The sequence below is a fragment of the Columba livia genome, chromosome 18, assembly GCF_036013475.1.
Source record: "Columba livia isolate bColLiv1 breed racing homer chromosome 18, bColLiv1.pat.W.v2, whole genome shotgun sequence".
In the NCBI taxonomy this organism is placed as follows: domain Eukaryota; kingdom Metazoa; phylum Chordata; class Aves; order Columbiformes; family Columbidae; genus Columba; species Columba livia.
Genome location: NC_088619.1, coordinates 11,349,363 through 11,362,669, shown reverse-complemented (window position 1 = coordinate 11,362,669; position 13,307 = coordinate 11,349,363).

Below are 13,307 nucleotides of genomic sequence, written 5' to 3'. Positions count from 1 at the left end.
GGCAGGAGCATATTCTTTAAGCTCTCCCATTAGTATAACTAAATTCATCAGAGTAATATTACTATTCATGCAAAATAGGTGTCGTCTTTCTTTAAACCTCTTGGCAAGTGGTTAAACTGATTTTAACAAGTATGCAGTGCCAACTTCTTAAAGTCTTGAAAAGTCTGAAGATTCCCAGGCTGCAAAGGACTATTTACATGGTTAAAATTATACACGTATCCCCTCTACTTAAAACTGTCCCCTCATCACATAAGACCCTTGCAAATCCATTCTGACTTCAAAAGAAGGAAAAGTTCCTCTTCCAAGGTTTTTATTTCCCCTGTTAGCACAGTCTAGGCTTTCCAGGTTGAGAGCGCCACCAAATCTAGCTCAAGGGCCAAATTCAGCCCGTAGCTTCGTGGGTGCTTCTACCGTCAAGAGAGAAATTTAGTGAAAGGTCTTGTATTTTAAAAGCCGGTTGAAAATGTAATTGTAGAGATAAAAGACCTAAAAAATTTTAGAGAAGCCATTGTCCACTCTTGTAATACATACCAGCTGTGAAAGCATCACGAGTGACGCCACCAAATCCTGTGGGACACTTTCTTCGAAGCTGATTATCAGGTTTACAAATTACACCTTGATTCCTTGGCTGTCCTTACCCCTCCGAATCCCAACTCCTTTCCTGCAGTCGCTGCAACGAATGACTCTTAATGACCCCGATGCTCACAAAAGGGAAAACTTCAAAGCCGCATCCAAGATAAATTCATGGGAACTAATTGTTTTGATTCATAGAAATGTTCAGGGCGGGATATTTGCAAGTTGATTCAGCCAACAAGCAGGAAGCCGTGACGTGGTTAGTGCAGGCAGAACCTGCCCAAAGTCTCTGCACTCCCTCCGCAGAGTAATAAATTTGAAATGCCGTTAAAAGATTAAAAGGATTGTTCTCATCTGCGATCTGCAAGTCACTGCACTGTGTTCGGGGAGCTGCTTTGGCCTGAACGCTGTATCTTTATTACCCTCCTTCTTGGCCTGAAAACCTCTTAGTGAATTCATTGTAATTCTGATTTTTCCCAGGAAAGGTGTTGAGCTGTCAAGGAATCCTATATTTGTATATTTGTTTGGGATCCTTGTCTCATCTCCAGTCTCATATTGGGGGATGTCTCAAGCACTAGGAAGTCTCTGGCACAAGGATCACACAAGCTACTGCATCTACTCCATGTGTTCCTACTGTATTCCTGCATTTTAGTGTATTTTCTGATTGTTTTGAGCTGGGCTAATCTGCAAAATGGAACAATATTTTCAGGAAAATGCTGCGAGTGATTTGCTAGGCACATTTGTGTAAGTTCTGTCATTTTTGCGAATGTAAGTCAGAAAACTGAGATGCCAATGATTCCCTTGAAGTTGTAAGTTGTTAACGTCTCACGTTTTGATCTGGATCATTGTTAAAAATATACATATATATCTACATAATGTGTGGGGGGGGAGTGAGATAAATGGTCAACCGCAAAGCTCAGATCCAGATTTGGATCTAAATACCTTTAAAGTTCAGGAGTGCTGGTTCCAAACCATGGATCACAGATACCTGTCTGGTGCACTTGTTGTACCTGTCGGACTTGAAGAACAACCAGAGGAATATCTGTCTTGCAAGCCTCTCATTAGAGAAAATATGAATTACAAGAAGTAACTCAATACCTACCTAGGCTTGTTGCCATACTGCTTTCCCACTTTCTTCAGAGGAAATTTATCCTGTTTTTTTTGTGTGTGTGGTTTCCAACCAACACACAAAGGAAAATATGCATGTTTGTAAGCCCAGCAATCAAAGGGGAATCTGCACTATGGGAGAGATGCTGACTGTAATGTCGTCTGGTCATAAAGTCTCCATCTTTATTTGCTGCTAATACTTTCAAGATAAAATATTGTTTAAGGCAAAAAAAAAGTAGGGAATTTTATGAAGTGTTGGGTGCACCCACTCGTCTGGTTGTGGAAGATGTGCTGGCTGGTGGAATTGCTTTTATTGTACTTTATGGGTGAAAAAGGACAGTGATGGAGCACAAGGCTGGAGGTGGCACTGCTGTCCCTGTCCCGTCCTTTGCTCTGGTCTGTGTAGCACACACCGCATGCACCACCTGGTCTGGGACTCCTTTTAGGTGCTTTTGTAATAAACACAAATACTAGTGATAGTCACAATTTCACATGTTCCTCTGCAAAGAGCTGATACACATTCTTTGGAGTGCAATGATTTGTGTGTGTGTGGTTGAGCGGTATTTGGGCGAGCGGCTTCGCGTGCAGAATCGCAACGGCAAAACCCGAGCTGGCAGGTCCCGAGCGTTACTCTGTAAAGCACCTCGGGATACCTGTGGTCTGAAAGAAAACTCTTTTATAACATATCGGTCTCAGTGCTTTTATATAAAGTGCACTGCGATTATTTGCAAGGCTTCTGAGACACGTTTCATGGTTTAAATGGGGCTATTAGGAGAATCCCCAGGAGCTGCCGGCGGTAGCGGCCGAGGCTGCGCTGGATCCGCATCCCCGGGATGCTGCAGGAGTGAATAACCCGGCTCCTCCGAGACTCCCGGCCCACGGTGACCAGCTCACGACAGCACTAATTAGGAAGCGGTCGACTCTCACTTTCAAAGAGAAAACGCTGTCAGCAGGCGAAGGGAGGAATCCCTTTCCCTTGGCAGGAGGCTGGTTAGCGGGACAAGGGCTGGACAAAACTGAGGGAGACATAAAGCGCTCAGCCTGCCTCTGCACACAACGAGATGTGCATCTTTGAAATGTAAAAGTTACGTAGCCATCACCTTCCGCAAAGAGAGGAAAAGTGGTGAAGAACAGAACCAAATTGCACTTCCTTGATTTTTTTATTTTTATTAAGGCTGTTTAAGGGTCTTTTGATCTCGCTGAGGTATTTATTATCGTGGACTATTTGTTATGAATGGAGGTATCATTGAGAAGCAAAGAGAATTAACGTTGTACTGAAGGTGGTTGGCTTTATAGCGGACAGCCTTGGGGCTCTGCAGGGTGAAGGGTCTTGGATGTGGGTTCTCACCAGAGGGGTGAAAGGCAACGGGACCATAAATTGGGCAGGATTGCACCTCCTGATGGGGCTCCATGATGATGTGTCTCTGCCTGAACCCCTTGCAAAGGTTTAATCAGAAAATTAGGTTTTGGTGCCAAACCCAAGCACAGACTCTTTTAAAACAAGCTATCTCTGAGCCAGAGGCTGTGAACTGATTTTCCCCTTTCCCCGGTTTCACACAGAGGCACCTGTCTCCTTTCACCACATCCCTGAGCCTCAGTAAAAGACTAATCACTAAATGCCAGATAAACCAGCGTGCACCCGGAGTGACCCACGTGTCAGCCCAACATCTCCCCCGGTTCACGCCAAAGCTGTGCAGTGCTTGTCACTCCTCTGGTTTGGCCTCAAAATGCTGCAGGTGCTCACAGATTTAGGCAGATGGGTCCCTTGGCTCTCCGTACACAGCACAGCCGTGGGTGCACTTTGCTTAGCATTGAGTTTACGGTGCATTTTTATGGGAATACTGGTTATTTCTCCGTGCCCCGCTCACAGCTGCAAGCTGTAACGTGGTTGAACGTTTGTGCTAGGCGGCTCCGTGGCAGCATCGTCGTGTGAGATGTGCAGGACTTGGTGGTGGATGGGATGGGGTGGGATGGGGCTGACCCTGCACACCCTGCAGACCTGGCCCCAGGACGGGGTTTAAAGAGGGGACTCAAACTCTTGCTTGGCCTCTCTGGACCATCAAATGTTGCTGAATAAAACCCATCCAACAACACAGCCCCGGCTGCAGGACCAGCCTCTGAGGGCCACGTCACACATGTGACCTCCATGGGGTGAAACAAGCACCAAACCACCTTGGGAAGGTTATAACCGAGGTTTATAGGGCTTGATCCTGGGATCAGTTGTTCGTTAGCCCAAGTGATATCAGCGGGTCCTTTTTCCTATCAGTAGAAGTGCAGCATCAAACCTCAGTCCTGCTAATTGAGTGCAGGTAATCAGAGAGGAAGGTTGTGTTAATGAACCTTGTAATGTGCGACCAGTGAAATTTCACCTGGAATATCCATCCTCCCAGCACCTAAAGAGCAGAATAATATCAACAAATTGGACGGGATTCAGAGAAGAGCAATAAAAATGATGAAAGGGCTGGACTGATTTATGAGGAAGGATTAAAAGAGTTACATATGTTTAGCTTGGCAAAACGATGACTAAGGGTGGGATACGGGATCCGTCTGCAAGTATGAGAGGGGTGTAAATACCCAGGGAGGATGGGAATTATTTAGCCTGGTTCAAGTGGGAGTAATAAGATTAAATAAAGGAAATAATCCTTGTGACTGGGCTGAAGGAAAAAATTCTTCATGGTTCGAGCCCATTTCCATGTGGAATAATCTCCCAAAGGAAATAGCTGAAGCCTCAGGACTTGAGCCATTAGAGGGGAGCTGGGGGGGCAGAGAATGGGGAAAACAACACAGGAGTTTGGAAAACGCCAATTCCTGTGATTCCAGCCACGCCATGAGAGCAGTTAGGATGTTTATTTCCAGCCATTAACTGATGCTTTGATGCAAGGAGGGAAATAAATTGTACAAATTATCTGTGTATTTAAAACTACAAATTCAAAAGGGAATAAATTTAAACCATTAGCGCAGATTTCCCGAAGAATGCCATTGCCAAGCTGTCAAGAAGTGTTGTGAAACCCCAACTTCTTGGCCTTGTGCGTCCAATGGTGCTTGTGGACGCGGCCCCAAGTCCCTGCACAACCAACCAGCTCAGGATGGAATGCGACTCAAAATAAAGCAATTAGCAGGCTTCTAGTTACCCTAATAGCTTCTTATTTGTACTTTTTCTAACAATAATTATAAGAAGAGGTTTTTCCCCTGTAATTGTGAAAAGAAGTAAAAAAAAAAAAAGGTAATAATATGAAGAGAGCAGCTCCACGTTACAAACAAGAACCATATGTTGACTTATCATGGGAAATATGTAAATACAGGCTCGAGCTGATCCAGAGCACATGTTGTTAGTCATGAAGCAGCTATTTAAAATTCCACGGCTGGATCATTAACTTCACAGTATCCTTTATGGAAGACAACAGAGGGCAAATAATCAGAGTGGCACTGAAAATAGGCTTTTTTCTGAATAAATCTCATTTAACCGGGTTTTATAGGAAACCCTTTGCGATCCATCTGCTGAATAGGAGCAGGGTCTCGTCTGTGCTGGTTAACTGGGATGGTTTTCTCCTGCACCAGTAACACATCCTGGCTCAGAAATTCCCTTTGGATGCTCAGGTTGCACCAGAAATGGTTCATTCTCATCCCACCTGTGCCGGGGAAGCAAAATAGCCCCAGCAAGTGCTAACTGATTGCTGACCTCAGTTCCCATTTGAGATGTGGTTTACCTGGCAGGATGTGGTGACTGATCACAAGCTGGGAGGGGGTTTGTCCTGCGGTTTCTCTAAGGCTGTGGCTGCGCAAAGCTCGTGTCCTAATCTTTGCTTTGCCGCGTATTTTCTTAGTCATCCCGGGCAGGTCACTTCTGCCTGTCATCTCTTTCTTTTCTCCCTCGATCCAGACAAGACGACTTCTCTCTGGGGCCAGCTGTGATCAAAGGAGGTCGAGATTGGAAGAGATTCCATAATTAGGGAAAAACCTCATAAAATGCAAAAAAAAAAAAAAAAAAGAAGGGATCCTGGACCCCAGAGAAGGCTCTGCCTTAAGCAAATGCTTTAGAGCAGTGAAAAGATGAGTTTAGCCTAATGCAGTAACCTGGATGGACGTCGTCTTGTCCCTCTTAGGCTGTGCAAGGAGAGAGTTGTCTGGAAATCTCCTGAAATCCTGTTTGTGTGGCCCGTTTGGGCATTTTCTTGCAACAGCATCTGCAGAGCCCTTGGCCGGAGGGGTGGGAAAGGCTGAGCGGCTGCAGCTGGGGCAGGGCTGGGGGTTAAAAGCGTTGCTAAGCCTAGGAAATTGGGACCAAACATGTCAGCATCCTCAGTTTCCATCACAGAAAGTTGGCGCAAGGCAGCGTTTTGCAAAAGTCCTGATTTACACATGCTTGAGTATTGCTCAATGCATTAAAAATAATAATAACAAAATAAATAAATCTGTTCCTGTATCGTCTTGGACATAATTCAGAGCCAAACTTGGTCATCCAAGGGAGCCCACAAGCATCCCCAAACTGGCTGCCCAGTGGGACTGGGGTACCAGCTGCTCTCTGTGTCATGTTGTGTGAGGGGTTCATGGGGTGAGCAGCACTTTTGGGGGATATGGGAAGGGCTGAATTCAGGAGCAGGTCCAGCCCCACCATGGCATCCGCCTCCATGTAGCTCTGGGGCTACTGAGAAATGTTAATTACGTGCAGAACCGGGACCTGCTCTGCTAAGCTGCAGCAGGGCAGCTCGCAGCCCCAGGGGTGAAGCTAACACAAGATAAAGTCAAGTAGTGATGATCATCTAATCTCTGATACCAACCCAAAATGAGCCAGAGCATCTACTGGGAGTGTTCAAACACAGACTGGAGTAAACTTTTACCTCCCAGCAGTGTATCCCCTTCAAGCACGCTCAGTTCAGGGCTTTTCTGTATTTCACTGCTGGATCAGCTACCTGAAACAGTCCAGGAGGAGTTTGGGGGGATGATGGATGGGTCTGCAGGAGAGGATTTGCCAGGAGGGGAGTGGGGGACCAGGCGGTGACGCTGGCACGACCGTGTCCCCAGCTGCCCCACGGCCACGTCCAGCCTGGGCTCTATCACAGCCGGTGTCGTGACTTTATTCTCCGCTGTGCACTGTGTTCAGTTTTAACAGGAAACACAGATCTGGAGTTTTCTGGATTCCCAGCACTTGAGTTGACAATCTAGGCCTGGCTTTTTTTATGCCTCATATTAAATGACTTGACAGTAGCTTGATTAAAACAATATATCTTACAGAAATGCAGCAATTCTGTAATCATGCTGTGCCAGCAAGGTTTCGATTGCATTTTTCATGGGATTTTGCTGCAAACAGGGACAAAAACTTCACAAATCTGAATCTTAGGGGCCGCTTGTAACTGTGCGCTAGCAAAAGCAATTAGTCCAGACCGGCTCTTAATTTGGGGCAGGAGGGTGTTTCTGTTGCTTGTGTCCAACACAAGGCAGTGTCACCTGTGGAGGTGGGGACAGCGGTGGGGACAGCGGTGGGGACAGTGGGGTGCAGCTGGCAAAGCTGAGCTGGGGACCCGGCAGCCCAGGGCTATCTCCTGATAACAATGAGTTTGTTTAAACTTGCATGATTTTTTGAGAGGAAGCGATGTTTGCTGTCCCCCCCCCCCGCCCTTATGTTTTGACAGTTCTGTTTCACTAGGGCACTTTTATGAGGAGCATTTTATTATTTTACTGTGTTATTCATCTGCATTTTAATTGCACACAATAAAACTTGAAAGCTCCCAGCAGAGAAAATCCTATAGAACTTCCCATCCTGTCCCACTGGGGACGAATTGCTGGGGTCACGTCATTTGTCAACAAACAGGGCTGAACCCTTTGTAAGAAACACCCTGATTTTCCTGAAGTATAACAGTAACAACTTCTAATTGGTGTCGTCAAACGGTTAAACTTAACCTGCCTTCGTTTTGGGGCAACAGGATGTGTTTGGAACGAAACCAATAAAATAATTCGCCTGTGTGTCAGGGTTAGAACTTCAAGGCTCTGTGCTGGGGCTTCGGGCATGAGATGTGGAGCTGGTGCTTGGTCCTTATGAGCACGGGCCAGCATCTCGTGCTGGAAAGATTATGGCCTGTAAATCACTGTAGTCTTCACCTTTCTGTGGTTCTCTCTTATCTGGCAGTCTCTTTGTCCTTGTAATTATTAAAGACAAGTTAAAAAAGAGAAATAAAAACAACCGCAAAGTTTTAATGCAGAGAGTAAGTAGATCAAATTACATTTAAAAAAAAAAAAAGGAGTGTTCTATTAAAACATCATTCATCCATTCATTCCCCCCATCCCCAGCTGATATTTAAAGGGATCAGAAGCAGAATTGCAAGGCAGCATTTAAATCAGCCCGGCTGCTAGCTTCATATCTTAGCGCACCTGTGTTTCTCATCAAACGTGCTACCAAAAGGACTGGTTAAAAGTGCTTTGATCTGACTTTAAATATCCCCAAACATCAGGAACTGGAGGCATTTTAATCTGATTTTACTGGAACTGCGCCGATTTAGGGAAAACAGAACCCAAAATTAAGTTCATATTTTCCATCGATCCCTGGAGTTTGGAAGGAGGAGGCTTTTCCCGAGTGGGATGACAGGAGAACAACCTCAGCTCCGCCTCTGTCACTGCGCTGGGCTCGGTCGCAGCATCTTTGCAGCAGCACTTGGTGCTTTGCCCTTTCTTCTTTTTTAAACTTTTATTTTGGTGGGTATTTTTCTTCTGTTTCTCTCCCTGCTGCATTTAAAATCTGAGTTTATCTCCACAACTATAAAGCACACGAGACATTTTCACATGCAGCCCCTCTTAGCGAGCATCTCCTCGCTCCAGAGGACAGTGTTCCTTGTCCTCAGGTTTGAAAGCAGCTCTGGTGCAAAATCCTGGGTGTGATTTAAACACCCAGGGTCTGATCTCACCTCACTGCCTCACTCCATTGCACACACCCATTTCCCTCAAGGGAAAACTAGAAGTGCTCTCTGCATCCTCCCCATCCAGGCTGCATCCCTCTAAGCCTGGAGATGTTCTCAATGCATCAATGGTCCCTCGTGAGCTCCAAACCACGTCTGCAAAGGACACGGGCAAGGCCAAGCCCAGAGACTCGAACAAGCCCCTGTTTGCTTTTTGCACACGCTATTTTCCCTTCCCTCCGCGGTGTCTGTGCAAGGCTAAGCTGGGCTTTGACACAACACTATTATTAGCTCTTTTTCTCCTGCATCAGAGCCTTGGCTGGTGTCACCTGGCAGCGCCCCGGTGACTTTGAGCCGAGGATTCAGCCTGCAGAACAGCTTTAATAAGGAGTTTCTTCTCAGGCTACCTGCTCAGCAGATGTTTCTGTTTGTTTTGTTTTATGTTTACTTTAATTCTGCTCCTAATGTGCCTTTTATGATGTCTTCTGGCAATACTTCTAGACTTGCACGGGATGGATGAGAGCCTCTGTTGTTAAAGGCAAAGGATGGGTGGCTCTGAGCTGTGTTATCTTCAGATCTCTCCGGTTAGACTTAAGAACTTGCTGAAACACTCAGCTGTAAGCTTTATTTTATTTTATTTCTTTTTCCCCAGGACAGCACAGGATTTTCCCAGTGCTTCTATGCATCTCTGTGCTCTTCTCCTTGCAGGAATCACTGCATGTCATTGCAAACCCTGCCGTGGGTCCAGCTGCCAACAGGACCCAACTGCCACATGCTGCACATTCACTTTGTTGCTGGATTAAAAAAAAACCAACCCCTCAACTTTAAAAAGTAGAATTTTTCAAGCAAACGAGGCTGGCTGAAGCCACAAGAGAGACATAGAAGCACAGAAAAGAATGAGAGCGCTCTTGGTGTGGTGGTGGGCTCATCAGAAGTGAGATGCGTGCCCAGACAAGACAGGCTGAAAGATAATCTACTGCTCTGAGAAGGGGGAAAGAAAGAGAAAAGACTTTTCCAGCGGCCGATTGTTTGGCTGGACGTTGATTGAGAGCTCAGGCGCAGATAAAGGCTGCAGGGTTGGCGATAATATCAAGAAAAGGCAGTTGGAGTCTGGGGCCAGCCAAGCTGTCATTTCCTAATGCGGCTGCTGTCGTCCAGCTTCTGGGGCACCGAGTCTGCACTTACTGTTAAAAAGTGCTTTAAAAAATAAAGTCGAACTCTTATTCCAGAGCAGTTCTCAGCAGACCCAGCTCGGCCCTTTCTTGGATATTGTGCTAAACTTCAGCATCTGATTAAAACTAAAAAAAAAAGATAAAACATATAGGTAGAAATCAATGGAGCTTTTAAACACTGCGCTGTGAAAAGGCTGCACTTTACTGTTGTCTTTCTGAACCCTGCGAAATGCTGGGAAACTGTTTTTAATAAACAAGAGTTCAAACAGTGGGGCTCCGTAGCCAACAGTCACGCCTTAAACTCTAAACTTTACATGAAAACTCTCAGCTCCCTTTGAACTCTTTTTTCTCCTCCCTGGCAGAGGATTCCAGTGTTTATGCATTTTTTTGAGATTGCTGGCGGGATCATGAGGAGGGTTTTAATATTTTTTTTTAAACAATCTCCTGCCTTCAGAAACCATTAATGCCCACTAAGAAACATCAAGGCATTGCTTTGAAGTGCCTTCTGGCTACAGCCCTCTTACACTCTTTGGTTACTGTGCAATCAAATAATTAAATGGAGTCTAAAAAGAAAAAGTTCTTTCACCTGGTAATTAAACACCCCACGTTGGACAGTTGCAAGGGTTTTTAAAGGCATTGCAAATCTACAAAGACTTGAAACACAAAAGCACTACGTGCAGCTAGAACCTGTGAGTAGACACTTTCTCCCTGCTTTGGCAACCTGTCCCGCAGGAAAGGTCGGAGCTCGTCCTCGTCCTCCCGGCTTAACCCAGGTCAGGGCAGCGAATCCTGCGGGAGAAAAGACAGAGCAGAGTCACAAATCAGCAAAGCTCAGCTCTCCAACTTTTCTTGTTTTTCCGTTTGTTTGTTTGCTTTGGAATAAACAGTGAGGAAGAAAAAGTTGGAAATGGTATTTTGGCTGCTCCATCAAGCGTTGAATCGCGGGCCCAAGGCCATCACTAAAGGCCATGGAGCCCAGTTTGGACACGAGTTGTCTTCGAAGGCTCTGGGCGGTGGCTCTTGGGGACACCAATGCCACCGGGCAGCATGGGGACAGCAGCGCTGGGCTGTGCTTGGCAGAGCTCAAGCTCATCCTTCTCCAGAAGGCTGGGGAAGAACGAGGGCGTTTCGGTGGCAGCTTCTAAAGAGCGGGGCGGGTGTTGCGATGGGGTGTGTTGCGATCTGGTGTCCAGTAATAATTCCCTGGCTGGGAGGAGAGGGACAGGACACCTCCTGCTCTGCTCCCACGGAAACTCCTCTCCCTCCGCGGTGCCCTTTTGATGGAAGCTTTCTGAAACCTGGTTGTTTCACTTCCCAGAAGTTAGCTGAGAAAGTTTTCTCTGGTTCCAACCTAAATTGGCTCTTCCTTCCTGGAGCTCTGCTTTGATCTGGGCGTTTGAATCTCAATGCAAAACTTGGTTCTTTGCCTATTTTTGGGGGGGGTTTTTTGCATGGCAACAACAAGGGGCAGAGTTTAAATCCTCCCCACTGTGTGCTCTATGGGCTGCCCCCTCGTTATTCACAAACTGTGTTGGGTACTGGCTGGTTTTACAGCATCTGTCCAGGAGCAGTGTCTAGTCCCCAAACCCTGCCCTTCACCTCCATCCTGCTGGGACCTCTTGGTTGGTCTCTGAAGGCAAAGACGCCTCACCCGCTGTGTAATCCTTTACCATTTTTACTTGTGGAAGAGAGACGCTTTGGTTAGCAGATTCCTGTGAACCGTTTGGAAAGGATGTTGAGTTTGTAGGGCTGCAAGAAACCTTCAGAGATGTCAGGATTTGGGGAAACAAGAGCTTTGGAAGGCACACAAACGGTTTGCTCCGAGCTTTGCCAGGCTGCTGCAGCCACCTGCAAATACTTGGAAGGGATGGAGAGTTTTTGCTGGACTCCTTGCTGGGTGTGTTTTAGGGCTGGATGAGACCTTGAGGGGTGAGCTGGGCTCCTGGCAGGGAGGATGCTGAAGCTGCAGAGCGCGGGGAAGCAGCTCTGCAAGTTGGGAGGGAAGCAAAGAGCCGAGGTGGGAGCATCCCAACCCTGCATCCCATTTATCCTTTGGCTTTTGTAGGATTTCAGGGGGATGAGAGTTCCCTGTGAGCCAGCACAGCAGAAGGGGAAGATACAGGGAGCTGCTGTGGTGGTGGAGCTGGATGCGGCTGCAGATGAGGGGACAGCACTGGCCATGGGAAAGGACAAGGAGGTGGTTTCAAAGCAGGACGAGCTGTAGGGTTTAGAGATGTTCCAGACTCCTGCAGGGCCCAAGACAGAAATGTTGAAAGCCAGAATTCACAGCAGGTCTTTCTGTTTTCCTTTTTTTTTTTTTTTTTTTTAATAAATAAATCAAATCTATCCGTCAAGTCGTATCAAGTGAGGCGCGGAATTAAGGCAAGCAAGACTTAATGGGCTTTCTTCCCTAAAAATAGATCTCCCCATGAAAGAGATGAAGGGCATTGCCCGGGGAGGTCAGCCAAAATTGTCTGAAATTATGCTGTCACCTAGATCTGATGGCCAAAATTAGCCTCCTCTCTCGCTATGTGGGTGCAATGCTCCCTGAAGATTAAACGCATCGCAACACTCATTTAATTTAAAAGAGAGGCTGAAACATATGGCATGCCGTGGTTTAAATGTTAGAAAAATTCAGCTCAGGACTCTTTACTGTGATTAGTAACATGCTAATGAAGACGAGGGGGAAAGGGGTGTGCGGGGAGGCTGGGCAAGGCTGCGGGGAACCGGGGGTGTTGCTGGGAAGAATTGGAAGGACCTGAACTGCTTTCACCATCCAGAACGAGTCTGATCTTTTTTCAGAAAGGGAAGGAAGATGATTTGCCTTAAATAATCCTCCAGCCTCCCCTGTGTGGGTGTTTTCTGGGCTCTGTGATTAAGAGACAGCATTTGAAAGCAATGGGATAGGAACGGTGTTTAAAGACTGAGTGTTCCTTTCTTTTTTTTCGCTTTTTAATTAATCTGAGGTTGCTGCTGGAGTGGAGAAGCTGGATGAAGGTGTTTGAGGAACTTGAGGTTAATGGAAGGTGAAAGAGAAAGGGAATCAAATTGCCAATGTGAGCCAAGCAGAGTGTGAACCGGCAGACGCCGCAGCCCAGCGGGCGCACGGCTGACTCGGGGGCTCACGGGGAATCCATTCCCCGTGTGGAAGGGAGAAAATAACCTCTGGAGATGTGGGAAAGGCTTTGGGGAACCGACAGCGCTGCCGATCCCATCAGGGCTGCTGATCCCGGCACCTGGGAAAAAGGAGGAGGGAATGTTGATGGGGTTTCATCAATAATGTGTTAAAAATAATGCATGGGTTTGGTTTGTCGTTGTTTTGGGGTCTTTGTTCTACCGTCTGAGAAACGAGTTTGCAGGAGAGCCCTGGAAGGGTAGGGATGGAGCTGATGAACCTTGGGAAGCTGTAATGATGTGTTGTGAGGGACAGGAGCATCCCGTACCCTCTGATGGCACAGAGGGATGGTGGCAGCTCATTCAGATGAAGATGAAAAATGCTCAAAGTGTTAAGGAGTAGTGTGATTTAAGTATGTGGAGCTCGCTCATGCCTTAGCCCTGCTCAAGTTTG